At 40.1% G+C, this 22,948-nt stretch overlaps 1 long non-coding RNA gene and 1 pseudogene across 1 annotated transcript in view; one reads left to right on the top strand and one right to left on the bottom strand.

The window, feature by feature from the left end:
* Window positions 1–22,948, top strand: part of LOC110343226 — a 211,415-nt gene that overhangs the window by 124,527 nt on the left and 63,940 nt on the right. The gene's annotated exons all lie outside the window — the stretch shown is intronic.
* LOC101822553 lies at window positions 21,149–21,597 on the bottom strand (annotated as a pseudogene).

Here is a 22,948-nt window from a genome sequence, read left to right as displayed (position 1 = left end):
GAGAATCAAAAATTGAAGGAAGTCAGTGAGAGTACAGTCATGACTGTTATAGGCAGGTCACTGTGACACTGATCTGATTTGAGAGACCTATGTTGTTCTTATTCTTTGCTACTTTTATACTGATATTGAGGGAATTTCTGGTTTCTTGCTAGAAGAAAGAATCTCTCTCTGTATCATCTATCATCTATCTATCTATCTATCTATCTATCTATCTATCTATCTATCGGGACCTGTACTAGAAATGAAATCTTGTGTTGCATGATGAGTTTGAATGTTAGTATATATTAGTAACCCTTCATTATGGATGCCAATGAACATCTCGGCGTTTTTGCTTTTTTGTACCTACAACTGTTTTTACTTAGTTGAGTTGGTTGAGATGAAATGAGATTAGTTTTGCAAAGGCATTGTGCAGGCAATCAGAGACACAGTGGGTTAGTCATCTTTAATGCAATTGTTTACAGGAAGTGGAGTCAGTTACCTGTCACTGTGCTCAAAAGTGGGTGACAGTGTTCTCAGTGATGCTTCTGGGAAGAAAATTTAGTTATGGAGATTTGTTTCAATTGGTTCTCACTTGCTACTTTCCCCAAGAATATCAACTGGAAAGGTATAGTGATAAGAATGCTTTTGTGTGAGAGTTTGAAATGCGATACATCAATTTAATATGGTTCAAATGAATAGTAAACATAATTAATGTCACATGGAGCTGAAGAGGTGACTGAATGCTTAAGAGAGCTTCTTTCTGTTGTAGAGTAGCCAAGTTCACAGCACCCAGATCTTATAACAGCCTGTAATTCTAGTGATCTGGGGACCTGAAAACCTCTTCTGGTCACCTACATGCACATATACACATAAATAAAAACAAATCTTTAAAATAGTATGATACGTCACACCATCAGTGAATTCAGGTGCTGTATTAAGGGGTCAGTTATAAATGTTCAAATAGTGAATCTTTAGAATCAATAGCAGAACAACTTATACAGATGTTAATGCATTTTAGGAAAGAAATAAGGATGATGCCATCCTTGCAACATTGAGGCATGTTTACTTTCCCATCTATTGTTTATTAAACAAAACTACTGTGAGATGTACTTGTGAAGACAAGATGCCATTTTGATATTATTCCAACACCATCACTTTCATTGCCAAAGACTAATACAAAACAGCTTAGTACAAATTTGTATTAAGGTTTGCCAGAGGAGGATGGGTCAATAGCAGCAACATCATGAAGAGAATCCTCTAACTGCGAGGACAGAGAGAAAGTTCCATCCATGTGTCTTTAATGCTAAGGCCTCATTTGCAAGCACTTTTCAGGCTTTTCTCACATTGTCTCTTAAAGCTGAGTGATGAATGTGTGTACCATCAGCCAGCCTCAGAGCTGATGAACCTGAGGGTGCTAAGAAAACAACCAAAGTTAAATTTAGTATGATATTGATTGAACATGATAAGCCAAATCTTGGTCAAAAATCTTGATGGAACATCAGAGGAAGAGTCCCTCCCCTTAAGACTTCCTTGTCTGCAAGCTTGTTTGCCCTATCCTCCTTCCTCCTCCTGTTCCTCCTTCTCTCCCTTCTCTTCTTCCTCTTCCTTTTCCTCTTCTTCCTCCTCCTCCTTTCCTTCTCCCCCTTTCCTCCACTTGAAAAGTCACCGACAAGATTTCTACCTTCATCTTCTATTTTCTCTTCAACCCCTGGAGGCTGATTACTGGTCCCATTTAAACTAACCTTTACCCAGTGACTAATATGTGCTGGCAACTGGGCAAACCAGGTTATGTGTGCAATCACTCCTTCCTCAAAGGATCCATGGACAGGCGTTAGAGGTTTCTTAGGTTCAGGTTGGTCTAGACTGTTTGATGCTAATGAGGGAAATGAATGCTAACTGCTCTAAGTACAAAACACGTTATGGTCATACTTCTGTTGGTTTTAGGTAGGCCAGGATCTTTTCTCTCTCCTTAACTTGCCTGCTCATCATGTGTCTTTGTTTTAAAATATATAGCATTCTATTAATCTTCTGAGAATGTTATATGGACATAATGTATTTTGATCATATTTTTCCTTCTCTCCCTAACTCCTCTCAGATCCACTGCAATGTGTCTGCATTGTTAAGCAGGAATCCATGATGTGGAAGCCCAGAGTCTGGAATTGGTATGAATTTGTGCTTACCAATTCACCAATTTCAATGGAGATCTTTAATTGGTTAGAACTGAATCATGTGCTGGCCTATGGAAACAGGAGAAAATGTTTGACATAGTGCATCAAAAATAGGATTCCCAGGAATAATGAACAAATTGGAAACTCTGTTCCTGATTATGGGGTCACATCCATGTATCATTGGGTACTGGTGACAATCTCCATTTCATTGTGACTTCCTCATTCTACATTTCCATTTCCAAGAAGAATAGACCAGATGCTGGCCTGATATCCAGAACAGACTCATGTCCTGTTCCTACCAACACTCTGAATGGTCAGGTCTAAAGTTTTAGCCATTCTGGTAGTTGGTTTCTTATTGTGGGATTGATTTGCCTTCCTGCTATGACCAATGAGGCTGAACATCTGTTTATGTGTTTATTTTATATTTGTATATTTTCTTTGGTGAAGTTGTCTATTCAAATCTTTTGTTGACTAAGTATTGGATGCTGTTTCAGTTTGAGTTTTGAGATTTCTCTATAGATTTCAGATGTAACTCTTGGATCACTTGTATCATTTCTAGACATATTATTCCAGGCTGTTGCTTTTCTTCTCATTGTAAGCCTAAATCCTTGGAAGTTCCTTACTTTTAGAATTCATTTTTTTTAGTTAAGTTTTGTGTATGACAGAAAGTTGTTGGAGTTCTTGACTGGACTGAAGCATCTGGGAGATTAGTAAAGCAGATTTTGGGTGTGTCTGTGAGGGGGTTTCTGGAAGGAATTGGATTATGAAAACAAATGAATTGAAAAGCTCCACTGATACTGTGGGTAGCACCACACAATGGACTGTGTGGACTGAGATGGAAAAGACCAAAACAGAGGAGCGCTAGGCCAGCGTGTATAAGCTCCCTTCCTAACTGTGTATGTCGGTGGCTGTCGCATTACATGCGAACTCAGCCTACAGATTCTTCAACTTGTCAGCCTTGTTTCTTCCACCAGTGTTTCTAAAGGAAGCTTTTAGATCATCATCATCTTCAGGCTGTGGCTGCATCAATGGTTCTTTTGTTCTGAAGTCTTCAGTTTCTTAGCCTGAACAGTTGTAGGGTTCTGTGGACCTAGTATATAGTCATTGTTGGACCGTCCAGCCTCCAGCTGTGCAAGCCAGTTTAATAAACACTGCATTCACAATTATATATGTTTCTTCTGTTGGTTCTGAGTCTCTGGAAAAGCCTGATAGTAGCTGTGAATATCCAATTATCCCAGCACCATTGTTTGAAGGGCTTGCTGGAACTCCCAACTACCTTCCTTCTCAGCTTTGGAAGAAATGTATCTCTGTACAATTTATACAGACCATTATTAGATTAAGGTTAAATGAAATACCACAGGTTGGCCCCTAATTTGATGGGATAGTGTAATTTTACAAAGAGTAAGAGATGCCAAGGGACTCTTTCCCCATGGAGCACATGCGAGTACATAGCAAGACAGCAGCTGTCTACATGCCAGGAAGAAAGACTGCAATAGAAACCAGCCTGCACCCAGATCTCGCACTGCAGTACTGTGAAAAACAAATTTCTGTTATTTAAGTCACTGTGTCTGTGATATCCGGTTTGGAAGTCTGAGCTGACCGATACATGTGAAGATCTATTTATGCATAGACAACTGGTTTCCATTGACCTATTTGCTGGCTCTGATATCAGTATCACCCTGTCTTACTGATCATAGCTACATAGCAAGTATCAGATGTGGGAATCCCTAGTCCGTAAACTTGGCTGTTCTTTTTCCAAGTTGTTTCACTATTCTAGCTTTTATTGCATTTTAATATAAGTCTCATACCATATGCTTAATTATAAAAGAATGACAAAGGGATAGAGAGATGGCTCAGAGGTTTAGAGCACTGACTGCTCTTTCTCACAGAGGACCTGAGTTCGATTCCCAGCAACCACATGGTGGCTCACAAATACCTGTGATGAGCTCTGGTGCCATCTTCTGGTCTACAGGACAACAGCAGGTAGAGAACACTTAACACATAAATAAATGAATCTTAAAAAAAAAGAATGACCAAGTGAAGAAAATTGTTAGGAGGTAGGATTTAAATAGTGAGAAACAAAACTCATTTTTGAAGGTGATTCACATAACACAATTTTAAGGTAAACTCTTTAAAAAATGCAATTCTGCTACTTTCTTTGTGCCCTTTAAGATCATTCTCAGAGCCAACTGAGGTGATGCATGCCAATGATCCCAGCACTCAGGGCTGGAGGCAGGGTGACAGTGAGTTCCAGGCGAGGCTTGGATATACAGCCAGATACTGATTCAAAACAAACAGATAATTTCCAAGTTATTCTCTCAATTAAATCAACTTCTTAGAAATTAATCATTAAGGAAAATGGTTAGAGCCCTCTGAAGTTTCAATAGAGTTTGACATGGAAGTAGGTCTTAATTCTGAAATAGCTTGGTTGCCATTGATTTTATATACTGTATTTTGATTATAAAATACATTGTCTTGTTAACATTTTGTGTATTTCGCTGGGCGCATGTTCATCCTGTAACTGGAGTATTTAAAACCACCATTTTTTTTTTGCCAATAGCTATATCTTAAAAAAAAAGACCCAATATATATATATATATATATATTTGTTTTGTTTTGTTTTGTTTTGTTTTTCGAGACAGGGTTTCTCTGTATTGCTTTGGAGGTTGTCCTGGAACTCACTCTGTAGACCAGGCTGGCCTCGAACTCAAAGAGATCAGCCTACCTCTGCCTGCTGAGTGCTGGGATTAAAGGCGTGCACCACCAACGCCCAGCAGACCTATTATATACTAACATGTACATGTCAACTTATATTTCTAAACATTAGGCTGGAGGCTCTTATATGACACATAATTATGGAAGTGTATAGTTAAAAAATATGCGTGGAACCAAGATGAGACCCATGCATATCATCCCAGTACTTGGGAGGCTGGGGCACGAGGATCACGAATTTGAGGGAGGCCAGTACTATTTTACCTTAGTCACAGTGGCTTTGCCTTAAACTGTTAGCTAGTGGCCATAGCCTTGGGGGGATTCTGTTCCCCCGGACAAGGACTCAATTGCTGCTGCTGAAGGTAGTTTTAACTAAATCTCATTTGTTCTAATAAAACTTGGGATTCAAAGGCAAGGGTGAAAATCTGGGAGCCCAGAGAGTTAGAGTAGCTGCTGGCTAACTTCCTTTCTTAGTTTTAAGACCCTGAAAGCCACTCCCATCCCACAACTGCCCAACTTAAAGACAAAACAAAACAAAAACACCCCAAAACCAAACCAAAACAAACAAACAAACATGATAAGCTCTGCCCTGTTACTTCCTGTCTTGAGAACCCCACCTCTCTGAGCCCAGGTTAATTTTATTTAATTAATGTAAACGCAACACATCTTTACACAGTTAACAAGTGCAGCATAAACAAATGTAACACATCTTTACATAGTTAATGTAATATTCCACAGAATTAACAAAAGTAACGCATCGTTTCATAGTTAATGTAATAGTTCACAGAATAAACAAATGTAACACATTTTTACATAGTTAAAGTAATTTCCACAACAGGCCACTCTGGACTACATAGCAAGACCTTGTTTCATAGCAAGTGAACAAAGGTGAGAAAAATACAGTCACAGTGAGGTATTTTTCTTTTAGTAAGTTAGTGGGTTTGATTTTTTTTCAGTTAATCAAAAATCTCATGAGTCTAGATTTTAATTTAGATATATGTGTATATAAGTTTGCACACATGTGCGAGCCAGCATGGTGTGTGTGTGTGTGTGGTGTGTGGTGTGTGTGTGCATGTCATGGAAATGGAAAGGAGGCGGTAAGGAGAGGAAGCAATCTTAAGGGAGGGAGGGTGGGGTAAACAGTAATGGAAACTTGACATGAAAGTAGGAGAGGCACTGTTTGAGAGGAGGAAGGGAAGGGAGTCAGCAAAAAGGGATGGGAGGATTGGGGGAACGAATTAGAACACTATAAAATGGTACATGTGTGTAAAAATGTTCTTGTGAAGCCCATTACTTCTTATGACAACGTAAAACATTAATAAAAACAGAATAATATAACAAAGAAAAAAACCACACAAGAAATATTGTCTTATCCCCCTAATACCTTTGTTTATCAAGTTCCAGTTGTCTACCTACACAGTATTGTTATGGAATTCAGGGTCTCTTTTGGCAGTGAGGAAAGACCATAGACGGAAATGAAATATAATATTTCTTGTCCATAGCCCAGTAACTTTCTTCTATAATTAGAACAATGCAGACTAATTCCCTTGAGTTTCTGTGAATGGATACTATCATGATCTGTGGTCTACAATTAAGGTGCCTTTAAAATTATACATATAGAATTGATCCAAGCAAAAGGGAGAATTTGATAGTTTGGATCATTTGATGAAAAGTGAAGGGGAAGCTGGATCACGAAAAGAAGAATCTGTGAGTCCCAATCTGGCAGCAGTGTTTCCTGGACTTTCCTTCTGGAATGCTTGTCCCCAGGGAGGCTGTGATTCCCAGACCCTGCATATTTAAGTCTTATGACTGGCCACTTGGGGGGAGTGTCTGTCATGTCTGGGACAGTTTCTGTAACCCTGGAAACAGAATCAGTAGGACAAATTTGCTCACTGATGACCCACATCTGGATCAGAATTTCCTCCGGAGTGAAACTCACAGTGAACCTAACCTCCTGTGCTAAGGAAGAGACTTGAACATAACAACTGCCCCAGGTCACATTTCCTCTGTCCTAGACATGCAAGGTTGGCCAAGCAAGACACTGCTTTTTCTAGGGTCATTAGCTCCCTGGGTAGGACTGGAACAGTTTGCATGTAGTCCTCAGAGTGTTTCAGTTGATAGAGTCCCATTTTTCAATCCTCATAAAAATTTATGGCTTGTGTAGTTTGCTCATTATCTTGTTATCTTACATGAAAAAGATATTTATTTTAATTTTATATGTGTGGGTGTTTTGTCTGTATACCAGAGGTATACAGTGCTTACAGAAGTCAGAAGAGAGGTTCCCTGGACCTAGAGTTATAGATATTTTCAGTTGACATGTGGGTGCTGGGAATCAAACTCAAGTCCTCTGGGAGAGCAGTAAGTACTTTTCACTGCTGAGTCATCTCTCCAGCCCCTTATTAACTTTTTCCCTATTTATTTATTTAGATATGCATTTTCCCCCACTCCCCTTCCCTTCTCCATTCTACCCTATCCTTACCCCCCCCCACTAGCTTGTTTATAATCATCAGAAAATTAAGATTAAGGGAAGTCATAGAGATAATAAATAATAGAGAGGATGTCAAGTTCTGGGCTCACGAATGAAAGGGAAACCTGGAAAGCGAAAAAAATATATACAAGATGCATTTCTTGGGGGAATTTTGGTAACTATGTTGTCAGAAAAGTGGGTATATATGGGCTGGAGGGATAACTCAGCAGTTAAAGCCTAGGCTCACAACCAAAAATGTAAGAAAAGTGGGTATATCACAAGTAGTGTCTGTATAGATGCTATCTTGAACCAACAATAGCAAAACACTTACACAGATTCTTTGTTCTTTATCCCATCTTAAGAGTGAGCACTGAGCTATTTTTGAAATATACTCTTGCTTTCTTGGAGTCACAGCACAGATCCACAAAATATCTTGAGCTGTGACAAAATGTCTGCATATATAAAGGAAGTTGTTGGTTAAGTGTTGTCAGAAAGACAAAAAAAATTGGAGATGTAAGCTTCCACGGAACCGTCTATACTTTCTTTCTGTTTTTTTTTTTTTTTTTTTTTTTTTGGTTTTTCGAGACAGGGTTTCTCTGTGGCTTTGGAGGCTGTCCTGGAACTCACTCGGTAGACCAGGCTGGTCTCGAACTCACAGTGATCCGCCTGCCTCTGCCTCCTGAGTGCTGGGATTAAAGTCGTGCGCCACCAATGCCCGGCCCGTCTATACTTTCAATCCTATTTTGTAATGTTTTAAAATTGTGGAGAGTTCAATGTACATGCAGAACAAGGCTCCTGTGTATCTGTTTCATCTCTATAGTAAGGAGACAACATGACATAATGATGATAACTGAATAAGGTCTGCTGGAAGAGTCAGTGATATTTAGGTCAAGAGTTAATGACATAAAAGTGAGGATCAATTCTCCAAATGTGGTATGCTTTTGTTTCATTGCCTCCTCAGCGCCCAGTGTTCAGAGCAGGAGAGACGCTATTGAATATGAGCTCCTTTCCTCATGGTTGGCTTAGGACCCTGCTTCCTATTTCTCTGGTGACATAAGGAAGGGATACATCATCTCTGCCCTTCCTTAGTACCCAAAATACCATGTTTAAAGGTGGAAGATATGAGGGCTTTGTTGGAGTCCACTAAGAGAAAAACTATTGTCTCCTACCTCTGGCCACTGTAGAGGCATGACATTCTGATCTGTTTCAAAGACCAGAGTGTTACACACTACTGACTCCCAGCTTAAGAGTAAATCCAGGGCTCGAGAGACAGCCCAGCAGTTAAAAACACTTGCTGCTCCTTCAGAGCACTTGGGTTAGATTCCTATCACTCACATGGTGGCTGGCAACTGTCCCTAAGTCCAGTTTCAGTGGATCTCACACCCCCCTCCTACCTTTGCCTGCATTGCAGGCACTTGCACATATCAAAACACTCATACACATACAAAACCTTAAGAGGAAGAATTAATCCAAGGATTAATCACTTGGCTAGGAGTGCACTCTAGGGAAGCTGATTCGCCCAAAGACATGTCTAGGTTGTGGGAGGAATAATTATCCCCTTAATGAGGTAAGTTCTTATCCTTCCCATCCCCTCTCTCGAAACAGCTTCCCCTCGTGGCAGCGTTGTTAAACCCATTGGCTCTAACTCAGAAAAGTGGAACTTTCCCTTTTGCTTTTGTATTCTGGCCCAAAGCACAAACTCTGGGATTTCTCATGCCTTTTTGGAAGCACCTGAATCTTCCACCATTCAGCTACATGCTCGTCTTCCTGACGAACATGCTGGTTTTCTCTACCCTAACTCAAAAAGCATGTCCCTCTGCCCCTCTTCCATCCTTCTCCCATAAGCTGCTTGGATGTGCAGATTTACAACTTACCCGCCCTGTTGTTATTCTTTTCTCAGACTCTAGTCGCAATTGCTTCTTTGTACCTTCTTTAGTTAATGAGATGAAGAATTCAAAGAGAGAACCCCGAAGTCTTCTATTAACACAGAAAAGGGATTTGTTTAGGAATGGCTTTGTTTTGGGTGCCAACAATGACTGTGGAAGTACACAGGGGAAGAAGTGGGGAGAGGAAGTTCAGGCAGCATCCAGCAGTAGTCAAGACTGAGTTTGATCTCTGTCTCAGGCGTGAGTTTTGAGGGTCCTGCTGGACTTGGGGGCATTCATCTCTGCTTTGAGCAAGTAGCTTTGGTTCTGACTTGAAATAATCATCATCTGAACCTGCCCCTCCTCGAATTTGAGATAATCCAGGGAGGGGGAAGGACTGAGGAACAAGTCAGTTAGGACACCGACTTTAGATAAGGAGCCTCTGTTAATGGAACTGTGATTGAGATAGCTATTGGTCCCCTCAACTTATATTAAAATAAATGTTTTTTCTTCGTACAACATTGCTCAAAGAAATGCTACCAAATAGTAAAATGGTCTTAAAAATCATAAGATATTAAAGTGTTAAGGACAATGAAGTGAAACCTTTCCATTTAAAATTAACTAGAGCAAAAAATTTGAGTATAACTGATAAAAAGTAAATGCCACCCCATTCCCCAAATACTTTAAATACCCTTTGCCAGGTTGCTTTGCTTCCAACCCTGTTTACTAATATTTGGGGAGTTTTTCCTTTCCTTTCTTGCTTTCTTCTTTTTGAGATAGAGATCTTATTACAGTTGCTTTGTATTCTGGTTTGATGAAGCATAAGCTGGGAAACTTTTAGTGTGAAAATAATGAGAAGTCTCACTGGGTTATGGTAGGATTAAATACAATGATCCCTTCTTAATAGGAAAGCACCGAAACAGAAAGGAATAAATACGTTCTTTTGGATTGATTGGGAGGAAAGTCTTCCCACTTTAATAGAGCTCCTATCTTAAAACAGAGTTGAGAGATTACAATATAAACCTTACTATTTATGAACCAGTGAGCTCATTTGGGAGGACATAGGGTTCAATAACAGTATGTAGCCTCTTTATACAATGGTTTCAGCTAAAAATTTGAACATTGATATAGCTTACAGAAAGAAAAAGTCATCAGAATGACACTTTCAGAGCACCTGTCTGCACTTCAGTCTTGGAAAACTCCAGCACCTCGGGGTAAGTGAGACAGTTGTATGTGCTTATAAGAATGGTGATATTAGTCGTATGCAAATAAAGATTATGTTTCATTAAGGAAGAACATCTTCCAAAGCTGACTTCCAAATGGGGCTTTCTCCCGTTGTCGCCTGGAGTGGGTGAAATGTGTCTTCTGTGGAGACACAGTGATTTGTGTTTAAATAAAAAAAGAGAGAAAACCCATGCAAGGCAGCATAATAAAACTTGAGCGGCAGACAATACAATCATTACAGGAAGCGGCAATTGCTTTCCACCCTCAGTTTCAGTAACAGTGAGATGAGCTTGTTTTGAGGGTGTTCTTAATTTAGTAGCTGCAGTAATGGGAAATGATGGCATCCCACGTGCAACAACAGCTCACGCTATGAAGAACCTTATGCAACCTCCGGCTTCATGTGTTGAGCGTATTATTTCTTGGATAATATAGGAGCTGTATTATCTCTTGGGTTTGAGAATAGGATGCTCTTACTAGAAGATGGTTTGGGTTCACTAAATCTGAGATTCAGGGCAAAGAAGATTACTTGTGCATTTCAGAGAGAAGAAAAGAAACAGGGAGAAAGGCAGAAATAAATGCAGCCAGGCAACACTGTTTGAGGCTGACTTCTCTTCTGGGTACCTTGTCACAGACAGACCTATTGTTTCTGAGGCTGTCTTACCCCTAGACCTTGATTAACCTACAGTTTCTGCCTGATTTTAAGAACATAGAGAAAAATGGGGGAGGGAATTAGAGATTAGCTTAAAAGTGTAGACTAGGACCCTGAATCTCAGTGCTGCATAGAGCCTACAGGGTTTATTAATGCATTTGTTTAAATATGTCACTGATAAGATAATGTAGCTTAGTGGTAGAGCACTTGCCTACCATGCAGGAGGCCTGCATTTAATTCCCAGCATTGAGAATTGTGAAGTTTTAATTCTCAGTTCCAGTTTTCAGAACTAAACTAGTCATTAAACAAAATAGCACTCAACACATACTAAATTCCTTTCATTGGACTTGAAAAGGGATAGGTCAACCATTCAGCATAATCCCCCACCCCCAAAATACCTGAAAGGTCTAAGATAAATAAAATTAAACTTTTTACCACAATCCACTCAGAATCCAAGGACAATGAAAGCAATTATTATAAGAGGCTTTGAAACTTAATGTTGGTGAAATAACTGCATATAAGCAATGATAAAATAGGGGGAAGGGTTAGAGGCATTTTAGAATACTCTCCCGAGGTCTCATTAGAGCACACAGAGCGTTTATTTTTCTTAACGCATGGAAATACGTAACAGGTACGGAACCAGCGCAACTGGCATACTTTTATAGAAAAATAACAGAACATTGTTCATTGCATCCAGAGATTCCAGACGGTGCTTGCAACCTAATTGGCCCCCATTGACTAAAATGGAGGGCTTGCTTTCCTGGCTGTGTAATCATCTCACATGCTAAAGTACATTCTGTGTAGCATGTGTTGCTACCTATTGGAACTTCCAAATATGTGAACGGTTTTGAGAAAGATGGCTACGAATTCATCTGCAGAACGGAGGCGGGAGCTGCCGAGTGCCTGGAATTAAAGGAGAGAGGCACCTAGTAGGTGCGCACCCGCAGAAGGCCAGAATTGGGAGGATATAGCTGTGAAAGCAGCTGTAAACAGCTCAATTCCCTATCCCCTCATGCTTTCCCCTTCTTCCTGAATGTGGAGTGATTTTTGAGAGAGAATATTCTGTAGCTGAGCCTATAGTTTCTGGTATAAATCAAGACTGTTTCCAAGTCTTCTGGAAATACATGATTTTATTGTTTATAATATGATATAATAGACAGGAGTCACAGGTGAGCGAGCGCTAGGCTCTGCCAATAGTAGGGAGAGGGCATTTAAGTTCTTTAAGAGTAGTTTCTGCGTCCTTGACAATAATTTCTCGTGAAAGGATTGTCTGATCGGAGAACGTACGTTTTCTTCCTTTGTGTTTCTGTATTCCCTGAAGTTACAATCAGAATCATGAAAAATTAATTTGTTATGTGGCGTTGAAATAGCCTAGTGGCTTTGTACGAGACACATTTTTTTTTCTGCTTTGCAAAATCATAGATTCAGAAGAAATAAAAGCGTCATTGCTTTCGAGCATGCCTATTATGTTTTCAGCTTTTGACAGAGTGCACACTTCAAAAGTTTTATGTTTTTGTCAGTCTCTGCCTCATACAATACATTCCCATCCCTCCTCTCCTCCCTGCCACGCCCCCCACCCCTCTTTTCCCCCAAATCCACCCCCTCTTCATCTCCCTTCAAAAAAGAGCCGACCCCATCCACACAGCTCACTGAACATAGAGAGGCCAAGCCGGTGCCTGCACAGATCCTTCACCTATAGGTTCTAGTCTCTCTGGCGTGGGGAGGTTCTCTTCAGGCCACTGAAAGAGAAACGTGAACACCAATCCAGCCACAAAAACTTTGACCCACAATCTGTTCTGTCTGCAAGATGTGCTGGGACAATGGCAGCACAGAACTTGTGGGAGTGACCAGCCAATGTCCGGCTCTGCTTGGCTGGCCGTGTACTAGAGACTGGACAGCCCCAGGACCTAGGGTCATTGTTCCTCTTTGGAGGCATAAACATTCAATATGTACTGACATTGTCGTGAAAGATCAAAATTTGTTGCACATTTTTTTTTCAATATGGTTATGACTCTGCTTTGAAACGGTTGATGGATACAGGTGTCTTAATATTCTGTGCAGGCAAGCAGAGAATGATGCAGGCTTCCCCGGTCTGTCTCTCTTGTCAATTTCTTTCTTAAGTTTCTTGTTGCTCTTCCTCTGTTTATGAGTTAACTTCGGAAATTTCAAGACAGAGTTTCTTTGTGTAGTCCCGACTGTCTGTGACTTGCTCTGTAGATCAAGGTGGCCTGGAACTGAGAGATTCACCTGCTTCGGCCTCTCAAGTGTTGAGGTTAAGGACTTTCTCCACCAACACCTGGCTCTCAGTTAATTTCATATAGTGCTTTGTAGTTGGTCATAGGAAGTTGCTATGTGTGTTTTTATGTAGGGACAGAATATCTTTAAAATATTTATACTCCAATGTAAAAGTAATACAGTCACATAACCTGGATCTGTCTCTATGTCTGTCTGTCTGTATGTATGTATATGTGGTTATTTCCATACCTGGAAAAATCAGAAAACTTTAAAAAGGAAATTGAAAGCATGCCTTTCCCCATTACTTACAGATATTCTTTGTTCGTATCTTATCTTCAAGTCTATTAATCCATGTATGAATTCTGAGTTGGACTACAATGTCTCTGAGTTCCATATTTTCTGGTTCAACAAATGATGGGTCAGAAAAACTGAATATGTACAGATAGTTTTCTTGTTATTAGTGTTTAAACAATATAGGATAGTAGCTATTTATATAATACTAGGAATTATATACATATGTTATGCTATTATGATACACTAATTCTATTACATCAATAATATGATATAGTACAGAGATGGTCAAAGGCATAAGAAAGTGTGTATACATCATATGAACATTTGAAGTCATTCTGTAAGGGACTTGAACGTCTACAAATTTTGGCTTCAGTAGGGTTCCTGAAGCAAATTCCCCATGGTTTTTGAGGGAAGACCACAGCTTTTTAATTTATGGAAACATAAAAATGCATGTGATTTTACATGAGAGGTAGTTTGTACTTTTCACTTGTTCCAAAATCTTTATCAAAAACCACAAGAAGCTGGAAGCTCACAGTGAATCACAGAAATATGGAGAGTGAGCTGTGGTTGCCTTCAGATATTGCATTTTGTGGGTAACTTGCTACATAGCAACTAGGCAAAATATAAATTCACTGCCTTCAGAATATTGCATCAGGCAGATACACTGAAGTTTGTCATTTTTTATTGTTAGACACTAAGGAGGTTATTATTTCCTATAATGAATAATGCCATGAAATAAAGACGTATGCCTAACTCTGAGCCTAGGATTAGGATTAACCCTCCCCCCGCAACACCTCTCTTGTAGCCCAGGCTGGCCTTGGTCTTGAACTTCTGAATCTTCTTTCTGCCTTTCAAGTATTAAGATTACAACATGTCCTGTCATACCAGTGACTTGGTACTCTGGGTAGAAAAATAACATCAACCTTTCGAAGACCATTCGTGGAGATTTCTAAATTGTTTTCTCTTTTTCACTTGTTTTAAATTAAAATATTGATTTGTGTGTGTGTGTGTGTGTGTGTGTGTGTGTCTGTGTATCTTTGTGTGTGTCTGTGTGTGTGTGCATGCGCGTATGTGTGCATGCACACATGTATCTCTGAGGAGTCCAGGAAAGGGCATCAGGTTCCCTGGAGCTGTAGTTATAGGTAGTGGTGATTTGATAGATGAGGGTGCTGGGAACCAAACACAGGTTCTCAGAAAGGAGCAGGTGCTCTAACCACTGAGCTGTCTCTTCCACCACTCTAAATTGTTTTCTATAATGTCCAATTAGCTTTGCTTTAGATTGCTACAGTACGGGTTTCATTGTAACCTCATCAGCCCAGAAAACAAGTAATGTAGAAACAGAGGAGTAATTATGTCAACAATGAAACAAAGGTAATATTTTTGGTATATGTATATTTTAATTAAGGTATATATTTTTGTTTAGTATGTATTTCCTTCCTTGGTGATTTTTTTTAGCATATTTCCAAGCTATTTCACAACTATTGCTGCTACCCCCTTCCATCCCAAAGAAACCTTGTACTTGATAGTCACTAAACTTTGTCCCTGCCTCCTACTTCTTAGTACAGTTAATTTTCATGTGTGCCTATTCTAGGCATTGCACATAGGTAGGACTGTACAAAATGCAGCCTTCTGCGTTTTGTTGTTTTCACCTGGCATATTGTGCCAACATTCATTTGTGCTGTCGTCCATATCAGCACTTTGCTCCTTCAGTCATAATTCCAAGAACTTTTAATTTAATAGATAAAATTTTATTTTTTAATTTTTAAAATGTTTTATTATTTTAATTTTAAATAGCTTTTTTTACATGTCAATCCCAGTTCCCTCTCCCTCCCCTCCTCCCGCACTCCACCACCATCCCCCCCCATCCTCCCACCCTATTGCCAATTCCTTCCACATAGGGGATATCTAGAGTCTGTCATTTCACTCAGAGTAGGGTCCAGGCACTCCCCTAAGAGTCCAGGCTGAGAGAGCATCCCTCTTTGTGTTATGGACACACGATGTCTGTTAGTATTCAAGGGATAAACACTGATCCACTGCTCAGGGCCCCATAGGTTGCCCAGGCCTTCTCCATGACTCTCACATTCAGGGGGTCTGGATCAGTCCCATGCTGGCTTCCCAGCTGTCGGTCTGGGGTCCAAGAGCTCTCCCCTGTTCGGATCAGCTGTCTCTGCTGGTTTTGCTAGCCCATTCTTTGCCAATTTGCTCATCGCTCCTCTCTCTCTGTCGCTGGGTTCAGCACCATTGTGACCTCTAGCGATCTAAATGGATGACACCAATTGGCAAAGCTAAGCAATTCCTGATGATAAAATTGTATTTTATTTTACACTGCAATTCTTTCTCAGTGAGGTTAGCTATTTAGGTATTTAATAACCCCTTTCTAGTTGATCATCATTTACCATTAAAATTGAAATATCAGGCGACAGCAATATGGTTTTAGTGGGCAAAGGTACCTGCTGTCAAGTCCGAGTTCAATCCCTAGGACTGACATGGTGGAAGGAGAAAACTAGCTCTTACAGTTGCCTTCTGACCTCCACACGTGTCATACATGACCAACTCACTCCACCAAAATGAGCAAATATGATAAAAAATTTACTGTTAATATTTTTCTTGGAGGTCTGTTTCTCTGTGTAGCCTTGACTGTCTTGGAACTAGCTCTGTAGACCAGGCTGGCCTCAAACTCAGAGATCCTTCTGCCTCCGTCTTCCAAGTGCTGGGATTGAAGGTGTGCACCACCACCACCTGGCCTGAAAAACATTTTTATTAGGAGTAACTATTTCCCCTTTAATTTTGTTTTGATTTATATAGCTTGAATATTTATTAATTCTTTGAGAATTCCATATTAACTTGAAAATTTGTGTTCATTCTTGTGTATGCTGGCTTGTTTTTGTTATTTCTTATATTTTTGGTTGTGAGTCTAGCCTTTAATGGCCGAGCTATCCCTCCAGCCCATTGCTTTTGTTATTTCTCCTGCCTTCACGTTGACTTGTTCTTGTGGACAGACACAGCATTTTAAATCACGTGGGAGACAATAGAATTTAACTCCTCAGATGGCTTGACTGTTTTCAAAGTTCAGCCCCCTTTCCTTCCTGTTTTGCTTCCATTTTTTGCTTGTGGGTTTCTTTCAGGAGCTTACTCTGTATAATTTGTGTTTTGAGCTGCACACTGAAATTTTCTTTGTAGTCCTGTCATGATCTGTGTTTGTGAACATTTGATTTATAGAAGCATTTTCCATTTCTGGGTTACAAAGTTCATATATATTAATGTAATTTTGTTATATGGTTCAATTCTTCTATGCCCTTCTATTTTTCTTTATTGAATTGGCCTGTCATAGATTGATAGTGGTGTGTTAAAATATCTCATGATCAAATAACTGTCATTTCTACTTTGATTTTTAAAGGTTTTTACTTTATGAAGTTTGATGTTGTATTATTTTAGTGCAAGAGATTCATGCTATTGCCTCATTCATCCCTTCATTCATTCATTTACATTTATAAATGTTCAGTAGAAATAAAAGCATGGTCATTCTTGTCAAACATGCAGCATTGTAGCTGAACACCACTATAGAGATGATGAAGGTGGCACTCACAGGGGAAGGGGATTGGGGAAAGCTCAAACCCTAATGGTGGAGGTAGGAAAACCTTCCTGGGCCTTGAGGAAGGGCCTTCTAGAGAAGTATCTTGTGTAAGCATTGCTTTTAAAGGAACTGGACCATTTAGTCACAGCGGTTCTCTGACTTGTTTAATGGTTGTTGCTTTACTACCACATTTTCATTTTTTTGTATACTGTGTGTAGTTGGATTTTCTTTTGAATATCAACGTGCAAGTCTTAAATGTTATAAATACGGACTGAGATTGCACTAAGTGTCAGGTGTGGGCTTATCCTATGGGTAAAATAGCAGGCGACTGGTCCTCAATGTCTTGCAGTTGCCTCCACAAGGGAAACAAACCCATTAAACACAAATAGATCTCAAAGGAGGAGCTCTGGCTATACAGCCATAAAGTTACAAATAGGTATCTACAGGGAAGGTATTCCATCAAGAGGCAGCATGCCCAACATCCAAGAACTGAGAGAGAGCATGGGCTCTCTGGACCATAGGGATGATCTGACTCATTCCAGGAGACTTAATGTCTTTAAGAGTCATCTTGAGGAGGTCAGGGATGGGATGAATTGCTTTTGAGTGGTTCTTCTATAATAAGAGGGCTGGTCCTGCCACCCTTCAGCCCCAGATGAACATAGGGATGCTATATTAGTTATAAAACTGTTGGCCGGTGGCTTGGACTTCTTATTGACTAGCTCTGTCTTAATTATTAACCCATTTATATTAATCTATGTATTTCTACATGGTCTTGGCTTACCAGAGAACACCTAGTGCATCCTCTCTTCCTGGTCTCACATGGAATCTCTTTCTGCCTGCCTTTCCCAGAATTCTCCTCATCTCCAAGTCCTACCTATCTTCCTGCCTTGTTGGCCGACTGTGTGTGTGTCCATCCATATGCATATACTCATAAATATAACCTTCTCAGTATGTATAATGTTATTTGTATGTATGCTTTCAGGGCTGACCAATGGTATTGGATAACCAGTGTGTTTTTCTCTGGGGAACACTGTGTCTTCCACTCTTAGCATTCCTTAGTTGACTGTAGTTTTGTGTTTTGTTTTATGTTTTTTTTTTGTATGAGGTTGAGGCCTTGTGTACTTTTTCTTATCCACTTAGGTATTTCATCCTTGTTCAGCACATGTTTGGGCTGTCACATTGGTGGGACTTTATGGATATATGCCTCTGTTCTGTTTGAAAGTATCTTATTGATAAATTTTGAATCTTTGTTCAGCAGAGATAATGACCTGATTCGTTCACTCATTCCTTCCTTCCTTCCTTCCTTCCTCTATCTTTCCCTCCTTTCTTTCTTTCTTTCATGTGTCTTTATTTTGCTGTTAAGAGTGAATGAGGAACTTGGAAGTGCTCCTTGTATTTCTGTTTTTTGAATATTTTAAGAAGGATTGGCTGTAGAACTTCTTTGAAAGTCTTGTATAACTCGGCTGTTCATCCATCTGTCCATGGACATTTTAGTTGGAAGGTTTTCCTTACTCTTTCATCCCCATTTTTTTTATGGGTCTGTTTAGGTTGTTGATTTCTGTGTCTAACTTTGGTGGTTTGGCTGAATCTAGGAATCTGTCCATTTCTTTTAGGTTTTCCAATGTAATCGGGTACAGCTTTTTAGAGTAGTCCCTTATATTGGTCTAATTTCTTTGATGTCTGTTGTAATGTTTTCCCTCTTCATTTTTGATTTTGTCAGTTTTGGTTCTCTCTTTCTTTTGGTTTGTTGGTCCAAGAGCCTATTAGTCTTGTTTATCTTTTCAAAGAACCTGCTTTTAGAGTCTTAGTATTGTTTTCTTTGTTTCTATTTCATTACTTTTTGCTCTGATTTTTATTTTTTGCTGCCAATTGTGTTTGGATTCCTCCCACACATTTGAGTTGAATTATTAAGTCATTTGTTTGTGCTCTTTCTGTTTTTTTATGTACATACTTAGAGCTATAAATGTCTCTTGTAGGACTGCTTCCAATGTATCCCAGAGGTTTGTTATGTTGTTTTTTTCATTTTCATTCAGTTACAAATAAGTTTTTACCTGACACTGAAATGCTCCCAACCTTTTAGTGGTTTCCTTTGGTACTCCCCCCACCCCTAACCTGATCACCCATGTTCCCATCCCTACCCACCCTCACTCATGAAATCTCTTCTATTTCTCCTTTCCAGGGAGATATAGCAGTCACCCTACGAGCCCTCCTTGTTATCTGGTCTCTCTGGGTCTGTGGATTATAGCATGGTTATCTTCTGTTTTCCAGATAATATCTACTTATGAATGAGTAGATACCATGTGTGTCTTTCTGGGTCTGGGTTACCTCACTCAGATGATTTTTTTTGCTATTCCTATCCATTTGCCTTCAGATTTCCTCGTGTTCTTGTTTTGAATAGATGAGTAATATTCCATTGTGTAAATGCACCACATTTAAAAAAATTAAATTTATTTATTTATTATCTTGCACCCTGGCCACAGTTTCTCCTCCCCATTCTCCTCCAGTCCCTCCTGCATCCCTGCTCTGTTCCCAACCTCCAATCCACTCCCCTCTGTGTCTGTCATGAATGCCAACAAAACATGGCCTATCAAACTGCAGTAAGAGTAAGCACTTCCCCATGTATTAAGACTGGGCAAGGAGACCCAGTATGAGGAGTAGGGTCCCAAAAGTCAGTAAAAGTGTCAGAGACAGCATTGTTCCCACTGTTAGGGTACACAAGAGAACCAAGCCATGCAGCTGTAACATATGCAGAGTGCCTAGGTCAGTCCCATTTGGGCTCCCTGGTTGTCGGTTTGGTCTCTGTGGGCCTCTATGAGTCTAGGTTAGTTGATTCTGTGAGTTTTCTTGTGGTGTTCTTGACTGCTCTGGCTCCTGCAATCCTTTCTCCTGCTCTTCTCCAGGATTCCATGAACTCAGCCTAATGTTTGCCTGTGGGTCTGCATTTGTTCCCATCAGTTGCAGAATGAAACCTCTCTGATGACGATTGGACCAGGCACCAATCTGGTCACAGGAGATGGCCAGTTCAGGCTACATATCCACTATTGCTAGGAGTTCTATCTGGGGTCATCCTTGTAGATTCCTTGTAGATTCCCTTGAGCCAGGATTTTACCTGACCCCAAAATGCCCACTCCTTTCAAGTAGGCCCCCCCTCAGCACTCTCCCCCTCTGTTGCCCCCAAACCTGATTCCCATCCCCACCTGCCCTTAGTCCACTCATGAAATTTCTTCTGTTCAAACCCCCACGAACTCGCCTCATTATCCTCCTTGTTACCTAGTCTCCCTGGGTCTGTGGATTGTAACGTAGTTATCCTTTATCTTACAGCTAATATCCACTTATGAATAAGTACATACTATACTTGTCTTTCTGGGTCTGGGTTACCTCACTCAGGATGATTTTTTTTTCTAGTTTCATATATTTGCTTGCAAGTTTCCTGATGTCATTGTTTTTAACAGATGAGTAATATTCCATTGTATAAATGTACCATATTTTCTTTCTTTCTTTTTTTTTTCAAGACAGGGTTTCTCTGTATTGTTTTGGAGCCTGTCCTGGAACTTGCTCGGTAGACCAGCTTGATCTTGAACTCACAGAGATCCTCCTGCTTCTGCCTCCCGAGTGCTGGAATTAAAGGTGTGTGCCACTACTGCCCGGAAGTAACACATTTTCTTTATCTGTTCCTCTGTTGAGGGGCATTTAGGTTGTTTTCAGGTTCTGGCTATTACAAATAAAGCTTCTATGAACATAGTAGTGCAAGTATCCTTGTGGTATGATTGAACATCCATGGGGTATATAGTCAAGAGAGATATAGAGTTAATGTCTATTGTCTTTTCCAACATGTCAAGCTCATAGAAGGCCTATGGAAGCCATTCAGATTTATCACAGCAGGGAGGAAGACATAGGATAAGACAAGGAAGAGGAGTGTCAATTGCCTTATGTTTGAGTGTTGAAGCTGCTGGCAAGAAAAAAAGCTGAAGTTGTAGTTTTTTAGATGCCAAGTGAAAAACCTCCAAAAAATCCTCCGGTACTAGAGCATTCTTCTTTACAAATGACACAACCTCCTCAGCTCTGCTCTTGACCTCAGTTGGTATTTGGTTATTCTTATGAATCTTCAACTGCTCTTTGGCTTTTTTTTGTGTCTTTCTCTACTCGTTGCCAGTGAACTTTGATGTACGCAGTATGGTTTGCCAGCTGAAGTAGAAAGAATCCACCTCCTACTGCTGTTGCAGTAAATTTTCCAACTTTCTAGACTATGAAACCAGTGCACTATCCAGTAACACCTCCACTTAACAGCTGGGTTGCTACACTACACTTTTCAGCTGATGGCCCAGATTCTTGCCAAACAGCTTATGCCACCATGGTTGCATTTCAGCCAATTCTGCAAGATCCAGTGCCTCAAAATTTCCATCCAAGTTTCCTTGACTGGTCACGATCATTTCTGGGGAACTAGTGTGGTGAGGACACAGCTGCAGATCCTGCATTGGGTTTTTTTTTATTTTCTTTTTTTTTTAATTTATTTTTCAGTTTAAATTTAGATAAGAAACAAGGTTGCTTCACAAGTCAGTTCCAGGTCCCTCTCCCTTTCCCTCCCCTCCTCCCGTGCCCTCCCCCCAACCCCCCCATTATCCCCTCATTTCCCCAGGGAGGGTGAGGCCCTCCATGGGGGTGTCTATAGTCTGTCATTTCATATACGGCAGGGCCTAGACCCTTCCCCAAGAGTTCAGGGTGAGAGTGTACCTCACATTGTTGGATGAGAGTCCAAAGTTGTATTAGGGTTTTTAATCCACTTGGACTTGAGTTTTGTGCAAGTGATAGATTTGGATCTATTTGCATTATTCTATGTGCTGACATTCAATTAGACCAGCACCATTTATTGAAGATGCTTCCTTCCTTCCTTCCTTCCTTCCTTCCTTCCTTTCTTTTTTTTTACCCCAAAGCTCTGTGTTTTATTCTTATTACTATTTAGTCATCAGAAAATATTCTAGAAATGATATCCTTGGGCAGACACTAGTCTCAGTTTGTAAAACAGCCCATTGCTATTCCTTGTGACCTGTACTTTCTTTTAAAATATCATTTATCCCACTGACATATGATCACTTTCATAAATGTTTCCATTTTATCTCTAAGCATCTGTTAACGACAATTTTCTCTAATGCTGGAACCAGTACTTGCATGTCAGAATACTCAGAGGAGTATCTAAAATCTTTTGTGTGTGTGTGTGTGTGTGTGTGTGTGTGTGTGTGTGTGTATGTGTGGGTCAGAAGAAAGAGTTGGGCATTGGTCCTCACTGGCCATTTTGTTTGAGACAGCAATTTACCTGGTCACTGCTGTGCCCTCCAGCTATCTGTCCTGAAATCATCCAGGAATTTGCCTGTCTCCACCTCCCATCTCATTAGGGGAACACAGGAACTGCAGGTGTGTATTCCTGCAGCAGGTTGTACATTGTTCTGGGGAACTACAGGTGTGTATTACTACACCAGCCTCTACATAGCTCTGAAAAACTACTGATGTGTATTACTGCACCTGGCTCTGCATGGTTCTGGGGATTCAGACTTAGGTCCTCCTCCTTCTTTACCCACTGAACATCTCTCCAGATCTCCCTCCATGACTTTCCTATTTTAATAAGTAGGATGGATAGATGTTGCCAATAGTACTTTGATATTTCCACAAAAAAGATGCTTTCTTTTTTCCATTGTAAAATTTTGGCTTCTTTGTTGAAAGTCAGGTGTCCATAGGTGTGTGAATTTATGTTTGAGTCCTTGATTTGATTCTATAGATCCACCTGTG

Source organism: Mesocricetus auratus, unplaced genomic scaffold (assembly GCF_017639785.1).
Source record: "Mesocricetus auratus isolate SY011 unplaced genomic scaffold, BCM_Maur_2.0 Super-Scaffold_100010, whole genome shotgun sequence".
NCBI classification, from domain to species: domain Eukaryota; kingdom Metazoa; phylum Chordata; class Mammalia; order Rodentia; family Cricetidae; genus Mesocricetus; species Mesocricetus auratus.
Note: the sequence above shows the minus strand (reverse complement) of the source record. Positions and strands in the feature narration are given on the sequence as shown.